The 11665-nt window shown below is 41.9% G+C and overlaps 1 long non-coding RNA gene across 1 annotated transcript; it reads left to right on the top strand.

Moving 5' to 3' along the window:
- The first annotated feature begins 3366 nt into the window (after positions 1 to 3366).
- Positions 3367 to 10479, top strand: LOC135363014 (uncharacterized). Its single transcript, XR_010408684.1, has 5 exons — positions 3367 to 3567; positions 3983 to 4204; positions 5655 to 5764; positions 6495 to 6660; positions 10288 to 10479. It is a non-coding gene; the product is annotated as an uncharacterized LOC135363014 (long non-coding RNA).
- Positions 10480 to 11665: the final 1186 nt, after the last annotated feature.

Below are 11665 nucleotides of genomic sequence, written 5' to 3'. Positions count from 1 at the left end.
GTGAACAGTAAGAAAGGAAGACAACCCATGTGTGCCCTGTTAGATGCCATCAATAATGGGGTGAGTTAGTTTTCTACTTGTGTCCATTGGCCTCTGGACTCAGAGGGAAGTCATGTGTGAAGGATGCTCTCCAGCCCCATAGCTGCCCGTGGGAATCATCGTAAAGCAGTCTGCCAGAAGGAATGTGTGAGCAAATGACAAACGGTACCTGACTCCAGGGGAAAATAGACTTTGGGAAGCTTTTAATGCCAAGCTTTATAATGTTTAGGATGAAATACTGCATCAGATTTCTCATGAGGATGGAAACGACCTCAGATCAGTTTAACAAAGCATTTTCCAGCAGAAGAGAACATGCTTGAATAGAAACAGAAAATAAGCTAGTACTTAGACCGTACAGAGGGCTTCTTTCTCTACCTGTTGCTGGCTCTCCCTGCTCTTTCATCCTGACTCCCATTCTATAACTCCCAGTCATGCTCACTTAAAAAAAAAAAAAAGAAAGTCTGTATGGATTTTCTGAGTTAGTCCTGAGAGCAAATATTCTGCCCCATTGAGCTCAAAAGTACCCTCATAATTGTCAGGCCATGTGTCCCATTTTTTTGGTTCAGGAGACATGGACACCACCTTTATATCCGATCAGTCATCAATCCCTTTGTTTACTTTCGTTTAAAGTATATCTCATCTCTACCCTGTCCTTCACCCTGCTCTCATTTGTCACCACCTTAGCTCAGACCCTCATTTTCTGCCTGGATTAATGCCATTCTTTCCTCCCTATTTCTATCCAGACTGATGAGAATAGAAAAGGTGGAATGGAAGCAAGAGATCTTTTCAAAGTAAAATTCACATGACCTAGGATTGGATATGGGGATGAAGGCATCAGTGATAATTCTTAAAGGATTCCAACCTCATCTGGGTGACCATCTGTCAGGGATGTAGAGAAGAATCCTGCTTTTGATGAAAAGGCTGTCCGCTACCATTTTAATTGCTTAAATTAATTTAATAATTTAATCTAAGACTCTGACTCTAAGGATCTTCCACCCTTGTGGCCTGCTCTGAAGTCTGTCTACAATGATCTCTTATGGCATTCTTCTTCGTTTTGACCCAAAGACACATACAAAATGAGGAAGTAGGGCTAGTTGTATTTAAAGTACCTTCTAATTCCAAAATTCTACAAATTTCTGACTTTTGTTGTTAGGAAATAAATAGTTATGTATCTGTCCACTCATGTATTTTTCTCTACTTCCTAATTATTATTTCCTAGAAATGAGATGTTTTCATGTCTTTTGTTTTTTCTTATGTCTCATGAATGTAATATGGTGAGAGGAACAGCTATAATAAATATTATTGATCAGGATTCAATAATGAGGAAGGAAAAACACTGAGGATTCATGATTTATTTATTTTTAAAGTTCTCCCCGTGAATGAGTTGACTCAATGTTACCTTTTCCTGTTTGGGATTTTCTACTGAGGTGTAGAAGAGAAGCTGTTTGATGTATTCAGTGAAAAAATGTGACAAAAGAAGGGAGAAAAGTCATGTCTTAAGGCTTCTTTAAGAGCATTCCAGAATCTATCTTCTGGTTATTTTTGTGGCTGAGGTTGATGACCCTGAAATTAGAGCAGATTAGGTTTCATTGGCTTCAGTCAACTTTTATATGATGAGAATGTTTTCAAAATAGCCTGATCTGAAGAAAACATGACAGAGAAGCCAGCTTATTTTAAGATCTAAACTATACTGAGCTGCACTTTTAGAAAAGTTAATCATTTTTTATGGAGTTTACTTTTTCCATTGTAAAAGTAATACATGCTCATTACAAAAAATTTAGAAATATAAAATAGAAAGAGTGAAAAGTTTTGCTTTTCAAAGGTAACCAGAGCCAGCCTTTCAGCTGGAGTTGGTATTTATCCAATACCCTTGTGTATATATATATCTGATATATATATATAATGATACTTTTTTTTTAAAGATTTTATTTATTTATTTGACAGAGAGAGACACAGTGAGAGAGGGAACACAAGCAGAGGAAGTGAGAGAGGGAGAAACAGGCTTCCCGCGGAGCAGGGAGCCCGGATGCTGGGCTCGATCCCAGGACCCTGGGATCACGACCCGAGCGGAAGGCAGACGCTTAACGACTGAGCCACCCAGGTGCCCCTATAATGATATTTTTAGTATGATTTTTATACCTGTTGTTTCTAGGGCAACTTTTAAATGGCTTTACGATACCACATTTAATTGCCACAAATAACCTGTACAATTTACTTACTTGTTGGGCATTTAGGTGATATTCTATTTTTCATTATCTTAGATAATGCTGTAATGAGTATCTTTGAACTTTTCCAGTTAAATTAGGATTAATTTCTTAGGCCAGATTATGCAAAGTGAATGTTTTTAAAGCTCATTATACATTTTGCCAAATTAGTTTTAGAAGTTCTTCCATCGGTATGTGTGTCTTTTTCATCTCACCCTTATGAGTGCTGAATCACCTGAGTTAAAAAGATATTAATGTGATAGGCAAAAATTGGCTTTAATTTAGTTGTCCTTGATTTCTAGTGATGCTTACAGTTTTCTAGTGCTCATTATTATTTGCTTGTTGGGTGTTCTGTGAATTATTTGCATGTATCTTTTGGCTACTTATCAATTGCAAGCTCACTCGTTTTCATTTTTTACATAATTGATTTGGTAGACTATGTGTTGAACACTAATCTTTGTTATATGTATTTTGAATTTTTGCCTATTGTTTCCCTTTTGGTTTGGGTTATTTTTTTCTTTTTTTTTTTTTTAAAGATTTTATTTATTTATTTGACAGAGAGAGACAGCGAGAGAGGGAACACAAGCAGGGGGAGTGGGAGAGGGAGAAGCAGGCTCCCCGCTGAGCAGGGAGCCCAATGTGGGCCTCGATCTCAGGACCCTGGCATCATGACCTGAGCCCAAGGCAGACGCTTAATGACTGAGCCACCCAGGCGTCCCTGGGTTATTTTTTTCTTAACATGCAACATTTTAAACTTGTATATAGTAAAATCATAATTCCTCAACTTTCTTGGCAACTAAAAAAAATTCCAGGTTCAGCTTGGAAATTTACCTTCCTCCCCAAACACTGACCTCCACTAATCAACTGAAGATTTAAATAAGAGTGTAATTAACATTTTTCATAAGAAACAAAAATCTTGGGAAGTTTTTTGGGGAAAATATTTATGAATATTTTATTTTATGGTTACAATGAAACATCCAGAAAAAAGATTTGTGATTTAATTTTTTATTTCCCCAACCGCGGCTGGGTTTCATAATGTTTTACATATAGGAATTATGCCTTACAACGGCAGTTCTTTTTTTTTTTTTTTAAAGATTTTATTTATCCATTTGAGAGAGAGAGAATGAGAGAGAGCACATGAGAGTGGGGAGGGCCAGAGGGAGAAGTAGACTCCCCGCCGAGCAGGGAGCCCGACGCGGGACTCGATCCAGGGACTCCAGGATCATGACCTGAGCCGAAGGCGGTCGCTTAACCAACTGAGCCACCCAGGCGCCCACAACAGCAGTTCTTAACCTGGGGCAGTTTTGTCCCCAAGGGACATTTGGTAATGTCTGGAGACATTTTTGATTGTCACAACCTGGAGGGAGTCATGCTGTTGGTGTCTAGTAGGTAGAGCCCAGGGATGCTGCTAAGCATCCTACAGTGCACACAACAAATAATTATCCAGCTCAAAATGTCAGCAGTACTACTGTGGAGAAATCCTGCCACAGAGTTAGTGCTAGTTGAAATGATTATTTCTACTATATGAGTGGAAGAGAAATTTAATGTCAAATAACTTAAAATTCACCATTTCTTTTTCTCTTTTTTATGAGTAGAGAGTCCATTATTTTCCACTTTGTTTTCCTCAGGAATTTTAATAACTTCCTTTACTCCCCTTCAGGAAATTGTCCAATATAGGGAAGGGTATGCGTATACGGGGATGGTGGTTGACCCTCCTTTCTCTGTTAATTTTCCTGCAGTGGGGACCAGATTGTGGACCAGTTCTGGGCCATGTGTGATCTCTGCTTTCCCTCTTTCCATCCCTTTCTTGTTTGGAGTGGATAACCTGGAAAGCAAGATATTAAAAACTGTGGGTATGATCTGTTTGCATGAAACTGAGAGACACGCCATTGCATCTGTGGAGTGCTAGTACTTCCAAGCTGCCTCAAGTCTGTTTGAATGAAGGGAAAGGGGTGAGAAAGGTTTGTCTCAGTCAGGTTCCTTGAGGGGAAACCTACATTCACATTTGGGAGAGTCCATGCCAATACAAGACCCGGAAATAGGAATGAAATAAATAGTTAATAGTAAATAGAAATAGAAATGAGGAGTTAAATGAAAGCAGAATTGTAGTACAGAAGTTGTTACAAGCTGCATCTAGGCTAACTCTTCACTCAGAAAACAGGGCAGCAGCCTTTATTTAAGTATATTTCTACTACACACGAGGCTCATTCAGATTATGTAAAAACCAACCATCTAGCCACCAAACAAGCAAGCAAACAAAACAAGTTCCTTTTGCAATTAAATCTTGAGAAAAATTTAAATAAATTTAAATAAAATAAAATTGAATTCTCTGTTGTCAGACATCCAGAGTCTTTGATCCGACAGTTTGCACTGGGAACCCAGATGAGGGGCTGAGAGACTCCTGCCTTCTACACTGATCTTACTTGAGAGCCGTTGTGTTCCACGGAGTGTCTTACTGAGCTGGTGTTGCACTGGTGTTTTCATCCACAGTTGCAGATTTGAATAAAAATGGCTGTGTGGGTGGGACTTAAAATTCCCAGGCTCTGCACCTTGCAACTCTGTGTAGTCAGGGGTGAGAAGCCCTACATTAATGTAACAGGCTTTGCGAAGAGCCAACGGAGACTATGTAGAACAGTGTCTCCAAACCTGTCAGGGCCTGAGGATCATCTGAGTGCTCATTAAACATTTATTCCCATGTCTCCCTCTTGGAGATTCTAATTCAGTGGGTGGGTTCTTGAATATATATGTTCAGCAAGCTCTTTGAGTGATGCTGATGCTCAGGCAAGTCTGAGGAACAACCTGCTGTGCTGCAGTCTTCAGTGGTGATGCCTTTAAGGCAAAGGGAGTGTGGCTGGTGGGCGGGGAGCTGTCCAACGTCGTACTCTACAGTCTTGCCTTTAGTACTTTTAAGGTCTATTTTTGGTCCCTCGCATGCCTACAGATATATATATATATATCTGTGTGTGTGTGTGTGTGTATGTATATATTTTTTTACACAAATGAATGGATTTTTCCATAAAGGATTTCTGAGTGTTCAGCAGTCCTTCCTTCCTTTCAGTACCCCCCAGGAGATTACTGGTTTCAAAGAAGTTTTGGAAATAAAATAGATGGCTAGTCGTGAGTAGGAAAGGCAAATGAGTGAGGAGGGGGAAGAGAAAGAGGAAAAAATAGAGAAAGAGAGAGAAAGATCTCAAAGTGCAATAAGGAGTGAAAACTTGATCGTACAACAAAGACCTGACTTGAGATAGAGCCTTTCATATTTGCCAAAGTCAGAAACCATACTCGGTGGCTAGTAAATCTTCAGAGTCTAGGGGTGAACTTCAAATTGGGCAGATCTTGAGGTAGTTATTATACTGATGCTAAACTATTGCATTAATCCTGTTTATACTTTTTTATCTGATTTCCTTCTAGACTTCTAAAGCCCAAGTTGGCAACTATTTTAAGAAGAGGTCAAACAAGGAGGCTGAAGCTGCAAAAGATTGTTGCTGTTTTGCTTAAAGCTACTAGTTATCAGCTAAATGGTAGGTTCGACCTTAAGTGAAGTTAAGAGTCAGGAAATACTTATTATCTGGGCAACTCCCTTTAAGGAACAAAAGCTCTCTTCTTCTTATATGGGGATCAAGAACTTGCTTACCCTGTAAGGTTTGACTGAAAAAGGATCTCCAAATGGGTCTTCTAGATAGGAAATTCTGACAAATGTTCATCAGGCCATTACTCCACAAACTCTTGTGCCTGATTCTCTGCTAGGCAGAACACAACAATGAAAGTTTGGTTACTTCCCTGGAGATACAGTATAACACGGGTGTCCCAGACTTGTCTATTATTTAAGACTGTGCCCCCAGGTAAATATAGCTAAATCCTGTACCATGACACCCCACTGGTCTTGAGTAAGCTGATTAGACCTGAATCAAGGGCACTAACCCACCAAGATACATGTAGCACAGAAACACAAGACGAGAAGGACCAATCACATTCGTCCTTGAGGAACTTGGAATCAGGAAGCTGAGAGATGACACCTGTTGGCACCAGAGATGGAAGACGAAAAGTGATGTTGAGAGCTAGGTCACGTGGTGCAAGCTGGGATGGGCTTGTGGGTTGAGCTGAGGTAGGGGAAGCTGGCTGGGAAAGAGAGAGAGAGAGAATGAGAATGGGGAGGGATGAGCAGAGAGGAGCATAAGGGTTTTGACTTTAGGATCTCTGAGCAGGAGATAGAAAGGAAAGCTTCAATTTCTGATGGCTTTTATGTTCCAGTTCCTATGAAGCTCACCTTCTCAGATGCCTGTGAGGCCCCTTGCATCCTTGCAATAATCCCATTCAGTTTGGTCTGGCTTCAGGGCATCTCTACTCTTTGCAGAGAAAGTGCAATGGCCAAGCAGAAAACAGGCAGTTGCCAACTTGTGCGAAGTGCTGGGATGGGGTAAGTACTGCATGCTGTAGGAGGATCTGGGGAACACCCAGTCAGGATTGGGGGAGGCAGGGAAAGATTCCTGGAGGAAATGATATCTAAAATGAGAACAGAAGGACGAGGAAGAGTTAGCTGGGCAAACGAGGTTGGAAAGAATTAGGGAACAGCAGAGGCAAAGGTCTGGTGAGTGTCTGGAAACAGGACACTCTCAAGGAACCTGAAAACATTTAGAATGATAACAGAGATGATGAGAATTAAAATTGATGAGATTAGAGAGAGAGACAACGAAAGCCCTCGTAAATCATGTGAAGAAGTTGGGAATTTTTTCCTAGGGCAAAAGGAGAAATATGTAAGGATGTTAAATAGAGGACTTCAATAATATGATTTACTTTTAGGAAGGAACATTCTGGCTGCAGTGGGGAGAGACTAGGTTGGAAGCAGGAAGACCAGGTGGGAGGGTGTCCTAGCTATCTGGAGGCTAGCTGGGAAGCAGAGCTATCAGAGCCTGGTCATTGTGGAGAGTTGGGGATAGGGGTGACACGTGTGTTAAGAATGAACTCCAGGGGGCGCCTGGGTGGCTCAGTTGGTTAAGCGACTGCCTTCAGCTCAGGTCATGATCCTGGAGTCCCAGGATGGAGACCTGCATTGGGCTCCCTGCTCAGCATTGGGCTCCCTGCTCCCTGCTCTCTCTCATCCTCTCTCTCTCACAAATAAATAAATAAAATACTAAAAAAAAAAAAAAAGAAAGAAAAAGAAAAAGAAAAAGAAAAAAGAATGAACTCCAGGTTTCCAACTTGGGGTATTTTCACTGAGATAGGTCTACAGCAAGGTGATTTAGCAAGGTGCTACTAGAGAAAGTAGTTTTACTGGAGTGATGGGCTCAAGAAGCAGGAATATAGAGGGGTGAGGTATGAAGGGAAGGGAGGGAGGAGGAGGACAGTGAACTAGAGGGGAAGTTTGGCTAAGAAGGAAGAGGGATGGAGCCGGGGTGGGGAGAGGGGATGGCTGGGCTTCCAGAGAGAATCGGAGATGTGCTAGTAAAAACTTCAGGAGCCTAGTCCTCAGGGTGCTCATAGCATTGGGTCTGTGAAATGGTGGTACAAAGATATAAGTTCCATGCCAGTCCGTAGAAAGAGCTAGGAACTCAGTTTCCTGGAGGAGGACACTGAGTTGGGGCTAAGAATTAGTGAAATTTTGTTAGATGGGGAAGGGGTAGGAAAGGGGAAGATGGAGTACAAAAGGATTTTGAAGAGGGAAGAGTGTGGGCCTTGCTGTAGTGACTTGGTGCACCTGGAGTCTGGGATGCAAGGAAGCCAGGGAAGACAAGTCATTCCAAACATCTATATTCACGGTCACGTCTGCAAGGATTTTAGCAAATGTAAAAAACAGCCAATTTACTGAAAAGTGACCTAAGAGGACTCACAACAATGCGGGCTTTTATGAATATGAGAGTGGTTTTCCCTTAATATTTGATCTGTTCTGGATCTCAAGGAAAGATAGCTGTATATTCAACATACTTTTCTCCTCACTCGCCCACCTGTACCCCGTCTCTGCGCTCACAGCCTGTGGGTGGAAACCCAGTGCCCAAGCTCATATATAACTTCTTGGGCTTGATGCTACGCCGATTTATTATTTAGGTTGGTACCTAATGCTTTGCATAGAACCTTGCCCTCTCACCATCGTCGAAAAGTGGATTTTTTTTTTTCTGAGGCTGTAGCCAATTTACAGTAATTAATGTGCTAAGGACAGCAGCTGTAGCAGTCATTAATTCCTTAATCTTGGAGAAGAGAGAAATGGATTAGTTAGAGATAAATATAGCTTATGGCATTTTCTCCTGAGAACAAACCCTTTAAAAACAGTGTGTTTCTGCTGTAGTGTGTGTGTGTGTGTGTGTGTGCGCGCGCGCGTGCCCGTGCGCAGAGGGGGTGGGGCGGGTGGTAGGACAATGAGAAGCCCTTTTCCTTTCCTTGGGGAATTATTCTTGCAAGAAGGAAGGGATGGGGGTGAGGTGAGATGGAGGTTCATTTAAAATGAGACAAAAGGCTGACCCCGGACACCACGGAGGCTTTTTGTCTTCACTCCCAGGACCCTGAGCCCTCTGGGTGAAGATTCGCTATTTGAGCTTATGTGTGCACATGTCGTCAAATCTCTGCTTAGGAAGCCAAGCTGGGGGAGGAGGGAGGAGAACAACCAACAAGATTCTGTTCTGTGGAGTGAGCCATTTGTTTTAAAATGAGATGAGAGGTGGCTCAAAGATGTTAATGGAAATCTTTGCAAACACAAACTTAAAGTTTCTTCAATCCGAAGAGTCATTCAGCCATAAATATGCGTGGGTTATTTAGATGCTTCCAAAGGTTACTCGAAAATTGCCTATTTTTCCACAAAGAAGTGAGCTGTTTATTGCTTCAAAAACGTGCCTCAGAGTGAATGCTTTTCTTCTTCCGAGGAGGAAAAAAAATGCTGAAATACATGCAGTGCTGGGAAAGGTTGGCTGGAGAGCAGAGAGGTGTCTGGGGCCGGGGCTTTAGTGTGGCTGCAGAGGGAGAAGAAAGAGCAGGCGACGTGGATCCGCATGCGTTTTTAGCAAGTGCTGGTCTCTTAGCAGGTCAGATGAAAGGTCGCGGTGAGGCAGGCTGTGGGGCAGGGAAGGGGCCTTTGTGGGGGACTTAGTTTCTGGCACAGAGACCGCTGGGGGCTGCAGACTAATGCCTCCCTGCGCACTTCGGGGCCAGCAGAGGAGAGCAGAGGAGAGCTTGGCTAAGCTCTTGATGGCATCTCATTACTCCATGGCTAGCCCTATTGCCTGCTCACAAAATAACAGTGCCCAGTGTGTATTCTTTGGGGGACCCAATCATAGAGAATATTTGCTGACCATAGGTAGATTTGCACTAGATCCCAATAAAGTGAAGGCTGATATTTTGTAGTTCAGATACATCTTTTGTGCACTGCTGGTATGACCTAACCTGGGATTGCATCGAAAATCAGGGTTGAGATCAGGGCCTTAAGTGTGATTGGAATTCCTGTAGTGGTCCGTAGGGGAATGTGGAGGGTCACCTTTTCATGAGATCCTTTTCATGGGGACATTGAAAAGAGGCTGAGAGACGACATCGGTTGAGGCTCTACTCTATGCAGTGCTGTGCTAGGAATTTTTCATGCAGTATTTTAATTTAACCTCAAAATAACCCTGAAAGGTATTTCCTCATTTTCACACATGAGTGAAGTTATTTGCACAAGGTTGAGAGAGAGAGAGATGCACACACACAAGAGTGTTGAACTCCTCATGCTGCCCTACACTGCTGGGTTCACTGGGCCTCTTCAAGCCCCTAGGTAAACGTGGCTGAGCGTCCCAGTTCCGCACAATAGCCTTGAACTGGAAAAGTCAGTTGGACTCATCTGGGTAAAGGCCACCTGCCATTTTGGTAATGCATCCAAGGCTTTACAACTGTGCACACGGCCCTTCCTCCACCCTCTGCCAGGGTTTCCCAGCAGGCTGCGGAAAGCATGGTCCACACTGCGGATCAAGAAGATGGGGTTTTCCTTCTCCTTTCCCAAAGCCCTGAGGACCGAGACCAAATGGAATCACGTAGTGTTATTATTTGTACACTAACTGAAAAATTTATGACTCTTGTAAAAATATAGACGATTTATGTTGTCTGCTGAGAACTGAAGATAAGAAATAAGCCAAGTTATTGGCAACATTTCCCATGGGTTCCACTTGAGCGAGAACGAATCATTCATTGGATGTTCATGGCAACCACCACCACCAACCTTGCTGCTTTTAGAAATGGAAAAAAAAAGTTTGTTATACTGCCGCTGCAGGAAATAATAAAGCAAATTAATTTTGAATTCACACAGTGCCCAGCGTTCTCCTTTGGTATGGCTTAGATTCGTGAGTCTGTTTGAGGACAGGCCTTTCTAACTTGTTCACGCTGATGTTTTGAACCTCTTGGAGGATACTCCTGCTTAGTCAGGCTAATTTCAGGTCCTGTGTTTTAACTTTTTTTTTTTTTTTGGCTTCAAAGCTTGACTCAACTTGCAGGGGCTTTATGTAGAGTAGTTTGTTTACAACCCCATTTAATAAAGCTGGCTATAAATTTGGCCCATTTTCACCTTGTCAACGGGCAGTAGAAGGGTTTCATTGGAATTCAGTTTTGATCGTTAAAATGGATAGAAGATAAACTGCTTAGCAGCTCCTCACAACCACATAAATTGGATGTCCAACAGTGCAAAACTCCAAAATGCATCTTTTAAACCTGTGAAAAGAAGCATTAGAGGCAGAATTTAGAATTTGTTTCAAGCGAGTTGACAGTAATCCCAGACACAAGGGAGTGTCCTAGGTACTATTTATTTCTTTGAAAATTGATATGTTATGGCTAAAACCAGCCAATAGCTCTGGAAAGAAAAGCTAACACATTTATGAATTATCCTTGAGTTTTTGTGCTTCAATTTAAAATTGTTAAAGTTACGCTTGACTCCACCACGAGAGTTTTGACTGCCTTTGGCTACCTGGTAAAAATTCAATAAAGTAGGGGCTCCTGGGGGGCTCATCTGGTTAAGCAGCTGACTCTTAGTTTCAGTTCAGGTCATGATCTCAGGGTCTTGGGATCGAGCCCCTCGCTGAGCTCTCTGCTCAGTGGGGAGTCTGCTTGAAATTCTCTCTATCCCTCCCTCTCCTTCTGCACCTCCCCCTGCCGCTCATGCATGCTCTAGAGCTCTCTCTCTAAAATAAATAAATAACTCTTAAAAAAATTCAGTAAAGTAAATAAGTTACAAGCAGTTTTATATATTAATGCTAATTAATGATATCGATGTATATGGTTAAAAAAACAATTAGTTTCTTCCTTGATGTGTAAATATATCTTATAAATTTGTTATTGTTCCTTCCTTGTTAGAGGTAGAAATTTTCTTTGTGGTAAGAGACAAACTTCTAAGCGATTTGCCGCTCGAAAATTTATAGTAGTTAACTATACTCAAAGTATGGGAAAAATACCCACTTGGGATAGAAGCCAATTCAGTT

Source organism: Mirounga angustirostris, unplaced genomic scaffold (assembly GCF_029215605.1).
Source record: "Mirounga angustirostris isolate CCGP_5_RB_7025 unplaced genomic scaffold, mMirAng1.0.hap1 SCAF_2, whole genome shotgun sequence".
Lineage (NCBI taxonomy): Eukaryota > Metazoa > Chordata > Mammalia > Carnivora > Phocidae > Mirounga > Mirounga angustirostris.
This window is presented reverse-complemented; position numbering and strand designations above follow the sequence as displayed.